Here is a 6,850-nt window from a genome sequence, read left to right on the forward strand (position 1 = left end):
TACTACAATATCTTCTCCTTCTCCTTCTCCTTCTCCTTCTTCTTCTTCTTCTTCTTCTTCTTCTTCTTCTTCTTCTTCTTCTTCTTCTTTCTTCTTTTTTAAATATTTAATTTATTTATTCATGAGAGACAGAGAGGCAGAGACATAGGAGAAGCAGGCTCCATGCAGGGAACCCAACGTGGGACTCGATCCCAAGACTATTGGATCACGCCCTGAACTGAAGGCAGACTCTCAACTGCTGAGCCACCCAGGTGTCCCCTTATTCTTCTTCTTACTCAAAAAATATAACTGCCTGTATCTAGGGCAACAATCCTATGGACGGTCAGTTTTCCAGCAATGAGAGAGATGATACTGAGATTTGTTGTGGTGATACCGCTATCCCCAGATATATGAACCTTGTTACAGAGACTCCACTGTGCAAGCAAAAATTTGCCATTCATAAAAAAAAAAAAAAATCCTCAGCTTGTTCAATCAGCTGGTATCATAGGAAACTGGAACCTCTTTATGAAATGCAGTCTACCTAAATGGATTTAAATGTTTACCAGTTTATTTGATATAATTTCAGGTGTACTTCATCAGAAATAATAATAGCTATCCCACGTATTGATCCTTTATTGTCTAACACACTGGTCTCAGTACCTTCTTTGTGATCCCAATTAGTCCTTACAATAGTCTTTTGAGTAAGGATGCTATTATTATTCTTGTATCACAGATGGAGAAGCTGATGTTTAAAATATGTGATAACATGTTCAGTTGTATGTGGCTAGGAAGTGGTAAAGCCAGGATGCAAACCATTGTCTGCACCCTACTCTCTAACTGCAGCCTCACATCAAATGACAGATTTGAGGAAATCACTTGGTTGTCTCCAAGAGGATGATATTTTTAGAGAATATTCTAGAGAATTTGCTTTCTGAAGCATTAAAGGAGAGTATGCACGCTCATTAATTTTCTGCCTGAAGTGCATACATTAAGAAGATAAGTACAGTGTGCAGTTCATGTTATGCCAGTTTTTTGACAAGCAAGGATGCCAGGATTCTTAAACTGGAAAACTAAACCGGCTTGGGATGAGTAAGAATCCAGGTCACTTTTAAAATACCTCCATGCTTTTTACCGATTTTTAAGGTAAGATTTTTTTTTCCCCGGATGTAATGATGTAAGTAGAACATACTCAATGGTCGTAAGATCTAAAGACAAATCTCACAGAGCTCTCAGGAGAGAGCTTTCATTATTACTCCCGTTTGTGTTCTAAAGACAGACATACAGAAATATGTCGGTACTGATTATGAAATAACAGTGAACATTTATTGAACACTTAACACAGGCCAGGCACCTATCTAATTCTCTCAGTACCTCTAGGAAGTAGATGCATTTAATGATACAGAAGATAAAGCTGAGATACGGTTGCCTAACTTTCCCGAGGTCATACAGATTTTTAGAGCCACGATGAAAGTCAGGCAACCACCTCTGGAATCTGTGCTCGAGATGGCTCTGCAGCATGGCCTCTCCTCCTTTACATACTACAGATGCTACCTGCTGCCTGTTGTGATTGGGTTTAAACATTTATTTTCTGGAGTTGCTTTCCATGGTGATCAAAATTCATAACCCTATATTATGCTGAGTGAAATAAGTCAATCGGAGAAGGGCAAACATTATATGGTCTCATTTATTTGGGGAATATAAAAAATAGTGAAAGGGAATAAAGGGGAAAGGAGAAAAAATAAGTGGGAAATATCAGAAAGGGAGACAGAACATGAGACTCCTAACTCTGGGAAACGAACTAGGGGTGGTGGAAGGGGAGGAGAGTGGGGGGTGGGAGTGACTGAGTGGCAGGCACTGAGGGGGGCACTTCACGGGATGAGCACTGGGTGTTATTCTGTATGTTGGCAAGTTGAACACCAATAAAAACTAAATTTATTTTAAAAAATTCATAACCCTCGCTTAAATTTTTCTTTTTTTCTTTTTTAAAGATTTTATTTATTCATGAGAGACACAGAGAGAGAGAGAGAGAGAGAGAGGCAGAGACACAAGCAGAGGGAGAAGCAGGCTCCCTGTGGGGAGCCCGATGTGGGACTCGATCCTGGGACCCAGGGATCATGATCTGAGCCAAAGGCAGATGCTCAACCACAGAGCTACCCAGGCGGCTCTTGAATTTCTTTAATTATACAATCCATCTAGTAGCATTTTGGGTTTTTAGCTCTTTCAGCACAGAATGATCATGATGTTATACTTTTTCAGTTCATTCATTCATTGACTCAGTCGAGAAATTCAGCACATGCTGCAGATACTATATATAACAAGGCATTTGGGGCAAGTCATGAGGATGCTATTAGTGCGTTCAAGAACCCATTACCTAAGGGAGGCCGTATAATGGAGTAAGACCAACACAACTACCACGGCTGACTTTACTACAGTTCAGGATAAGGCATTACCGTAAGACAGTTGAGAATTAAACACTGTATGAATTGAAGTAAGGAATTCATTTTTATAGTGATAGAGGTCAGAAAAGATTGGTGAAGGAAATGGAATTAAGGCTGTCATAAAGGCTGATTATTTGCTACCAATGATGTTACATTCAGAAGGGACTTCAGAGGCCTTGTAACTAATTCTCTCATCTTAAAGGAGAAAACACTGAGAACCAGAAAGGTTAATTCGTTTCCCAAGGTCACACTCTCCCATCTGTAATGTTTCCAGTCCCAAACCTGAATGCTTGCTTAGTACTTCTTTCCAAATAGTTTTGACACATTGTCCTGAACTCAGTATTGGTTACCTTGCTCACATCTTAGAGTCTCTCAAGAGGCACATAAAATCAAACAGACCTTTAGTAATTAGTAAAAATCGTTAGGGCCAAGCAATGCTGACTAGACAAATCTGAAGTAGAGTCTGACGGATTTAGTGCCAAATCAGGTTGGAAGAGAAGAGGAAGAGCAGATGGAGTTTTAGGTCGGTGTCGACACTGGGTGGGAAACAGGTAATAGCAAACAGATGGACCCCAGAATGTAGAAAGACCACCAGCATCACATTTTCCACAGCTTTGTTCCCAAATAGTAATGAGATGCAATATAGGTCATTGCAAAAATCTTACTGAGCCCAAACTCTTACAAAGGCATAATGGTTGGCATCCTACAGGAATAGTATAAAATACGGCTGTTTCTGTGCTCACACTCTTTGTTGAAGCTCAAGGAAAGTGGGAAATATAAAACAAGTATGAAAAGAGAATAATATAATGCAAGAGAGGACCAATAAATGCTATCACAGAGAAACACAAAGCATTCATGGAGAAGGTTGGCACTCAGGTTGAGTCTAGTCTGTGTGTGTGTTGCGGGGGTGAGGGGGGAAGGAGCCAGAAAGACAAAAGGAAGTGCTCAAGATGAACAAAAGCTCAGAGGCAGCTAAATGCCAGAGAGGATTTGCCTAATTGCAAATGGCACAGTTATAGACAGGTAAACACATGCCATGGGACCTCTATAATGAAGCAGTGGAAGCCCCAAAGCATCATTACGTGGCTAGGAATAAGTCACTTAAACCTCTCTCGACCTCCATATCATCATTTCTGAAAATGGGCTAGTTTCTGCAATCCCTTCCAGGTTTAGGAGTTAGCAACATTTAATCTCAAATTTTATTAAATGTCTTAGACTAGTATTTCCCGAAGTATGGGACAGTGTATGCTACTGGTAGAAAGCAGGTTTTAAGTGGTAGATTTACAATATTTATGTTAATAATCACATAATCTTTGTAGAGTTTCCTTCTATTTAAAGCATGTGATACTGATTTCCATTTTTTGTGGGATCAAAAGTTTTCCTTTAAAATTTTTAGGTGAAAAATGCGTACCGAGTTATAAAGAAAACAAGGATTTTCATTGATGTGTTACATTTTAATTCATATGGCTTTCGTAGTTTACACCAAAATATAGCCGTGCTTGTGTGGCTCTAAAATGCATTCGTGGACTCATTCATTCATTGAACAAATACTTACAGAGTGCCAACTGTGTGGCCTACCCTAGATCCCATGGTGATAGTTTGGTAAACAAAACAAAAACTTTGCCCTTGTGAAGCTGACATTCTTGAGAGGTGAGACTGACAATAACAATAAACATGATAAAGAAGTAAATCATATTGGGTATTATTAGATATTAAATGCTAGAGAAAAAGAAGAGAGCAGGGTAAAGGAAACCGGAAGAGCAACAGACTACGTGTCAGATAAGGTAGGTGGTCAGGACAACTGGAAAGGTGATATTGTATCAAAAATTTTAAAGGTGAGGGAATGAGCCCTGCAAATACCCAGGGAGTGGAATAATGCTGTGTGTGACTTACTAGTGAGTAAAACCGGGACGCCCGGGGGGGGGGGGGGGGGGGGGGCTCAGAGGTTGACCTTTGACTCGGGTCGTGATCCTGGGATCTGGGATCAAGTCCCGCATCAGGCTCTGTGCAGGGAGCCTGCTTCTCCCTCTACCTATGTCTCTGCCTCTCTCTCTCTCTCTCTCTCTCTCTCTCTCTCTGTCTCATGAATAAGTAAATAAAATTAAAAAAAAAAAAAAAAACTAGTGAGTAAAACTAATGTTCCAAGAAATTGTGTCCTCATGCTCCCCTGTATTCCTGCACCTGGGCTTATGCACATCATGGTGACCTGACCACCAGGGAACACAGAAACTAGAGTATCTTTTCGGGGGGAAGGAGAGGAAGAAGATGGAGGAGGTGTATTTTATTTGGCATACAGCTCGAAATGCTTGAGAGATACCCCTTGAAGAAACCTAACAATTTGTTGGAAATGCAGCTCTGGAATTTAGAGGCGATTAAAAACTATCCAGTTTTTGGGTCTAGACAGCCCTCAGCGCCAGGTGGCCACAATATGGCAGAACGTGCAGCATTGGAGGAGCTAGTGCGACTTCAGGGAGAGCGCGTGCGGGGCCTCGAGCAGCAGAAGGCCAGCGCTGAGCAGATCGAGGAGGAGGCGGCAAAACTACTGAAATTGAAGGCGCAGCTGGGCCCTGATGAAGGGAAACAGAAGTTTGTGCTCGAAACCCCCAAGGGTACAAGAGCCTACAGTCCCCGGCAGATGGCCGTTGGAGAGAAGGTGTTTGATGTCATCATCAGCTGCTTCAAGCGTCATGGTGCAGAAGTAATTGATACACCTGTGTTCGAACTAAAGGAAACACTGACTGGAAAGTATGGAGAAGACTCCAAGTTTACCTATGATCTGAAGGACCAGGGTGGAGAGCTATTGTCCCTTCACTATGACCTCCCTGTTCCTTTTGCTCGATATTTGGCAATGAATGAACTGACCAACATTAAGCACTACCACATAGCCAAAGTATATCGGCGCGATAACCCAGCTGTGACCCGAGGCCGGTATCGGGAATTCTATCCGTGTGACTTTGACATTGCCGGACAATTTGACCCCATGATCCCTGATGCAGAGTGCCTGGAGATCATGTGTGAGATCCTGAGATCCCTTCAGATAGGCGACTTCCTGGTCAAGGTAAATGATAGGCGCATCCTAGATGGGATGTTTGCCATCTGTGGTGTTCCTGACAGCAAGTTCCGTACCATCTACTCCTCAGGGGACAAGTTGGACAAGGTGTCCTGGGAGGAAGTAAAGAATGAGATGGTGGGAGAAAAGGGGCTTGCACCCGAGGTGGCTGACCACTTTGGGGACTACGTCCAGCAGCATGGTGGGATATCCCTAGTGCAACAGCTGCTCCAGGATCCTGAACTGTCCCAAAACAAACAGGCCTTGGAGGGCCTGGGAGACCTAAAACTACTGTTTGAATACTTGACCCTGTTTGGCATTGCTGACAAGATCTCCTTTGACCTAAGCCTCGCTCGAGGGCTAGACTACTATACTGGGGTGATCTATGAGGCGGTGCTGCTACAAACCCCAGTGCAGGCAGGGGAAGAGCCCCTGGGTGTGGGCAGTGTGGCTGCTGGAGGACGCTACGATGGGCTGGTGGGCATGTTCGACCCTAAAGGACGTAAGGTGCCATGCGTGGGGCTCAGCATTGGGGTGGAGCGGATCTTTTCCATTGTGGAGCAGAAGCTAGAGGCTATGGAGGAGAAAGTACGGACCACAGAGACATAAGTGCTTGTGGCATCTGCACAGAAAAAGCTGCTGGAGGAGAGACTAAAGCTTGTCTCAGAGCTCTAGAATGCTGGGATCAAGGCAGAGCTGCTCTATAAGAAGAACCCAAAGTTGCTGAACCAGTTGCAATACTGTGAGGAGGCAGGCATCCCACTGGTGGCCATCATCGGTGAGCAGGAGCTCAAGGATGGGGTCATCAAGCTCCGATCAGTGGCCAGCAGGGAAGAGGTAGGTGGACGTCCCAAGAGAAGACCTTGTGGAAGAAATCAAAAGGAGAACAAGCCAGCCCCTTTGCATCTGCTGAGTTGAGCAAACCATCAGGGGAAAGTGGGACTGGCACTATTTGTGGCTAAAACAAGACTCTGCATATGTACTTCCAACAGCTTTGCACACTTCTTTTCCAGCAGGAAGACCTCCACAGTAGTCAGAACAGAGACTTTTTATTATGAATACTTTATTGGTAATCACGAGCAAAAATGGCCAGGTATTACCCCATTTTTCCATAGGAGATCCTTGGGGCTGAGTCTGTGCTCCAGGGATGGAGCCTAAGTTGGTCTCCCCTGCAGGACCCCTATGCAGGACCCTGACCAGATGGAGGGAATGCTCCCCACAACCAACCCCTAAAGGTCCAATAAAATGACTCAACCACTGGAAAAAAAAAACTCTCCAGTTTTTAATCTGAATTATTAATCATATTCTAGCATCCTGTCTCTTACTGACAGCAATTTCCTGCATCTTTTCTTTGAACAGTCTTTGCCACCTTGTTCTTTCCCTC

At 43.5% G+C, this 6,850-nt stretch overlaps 1 pseudogene; it reads left to right on the top strand.

Annotated features, from left to right (window-relative positions):
• The first annotated feature begins 4,845 nt into the window (after nucleotides 1–4,845).
• On the top strand, nucleotides 4,846–6,540 carry LOC121481449 (annotated as a pseudogene).
• The last annotated feature ends 310 nt before the right edge of the window (nucleotides 6,541–6,850 follow it).

This window comes from Vulpes lagopus, chromosome 23 (assembly GCF_018345385.1).
Source record: "Vulpes lagopus strain Blue_001 chromosome 23, ASM1834538v1, whole genome shotgun sequence".
NCBI classification, from domain to species: domain Eukaryota; kingdom Metazoa; phylum Chordata; class Mammalia; order Carnivora; family Canidae; genus Vulpes; species Vulpes lagopus.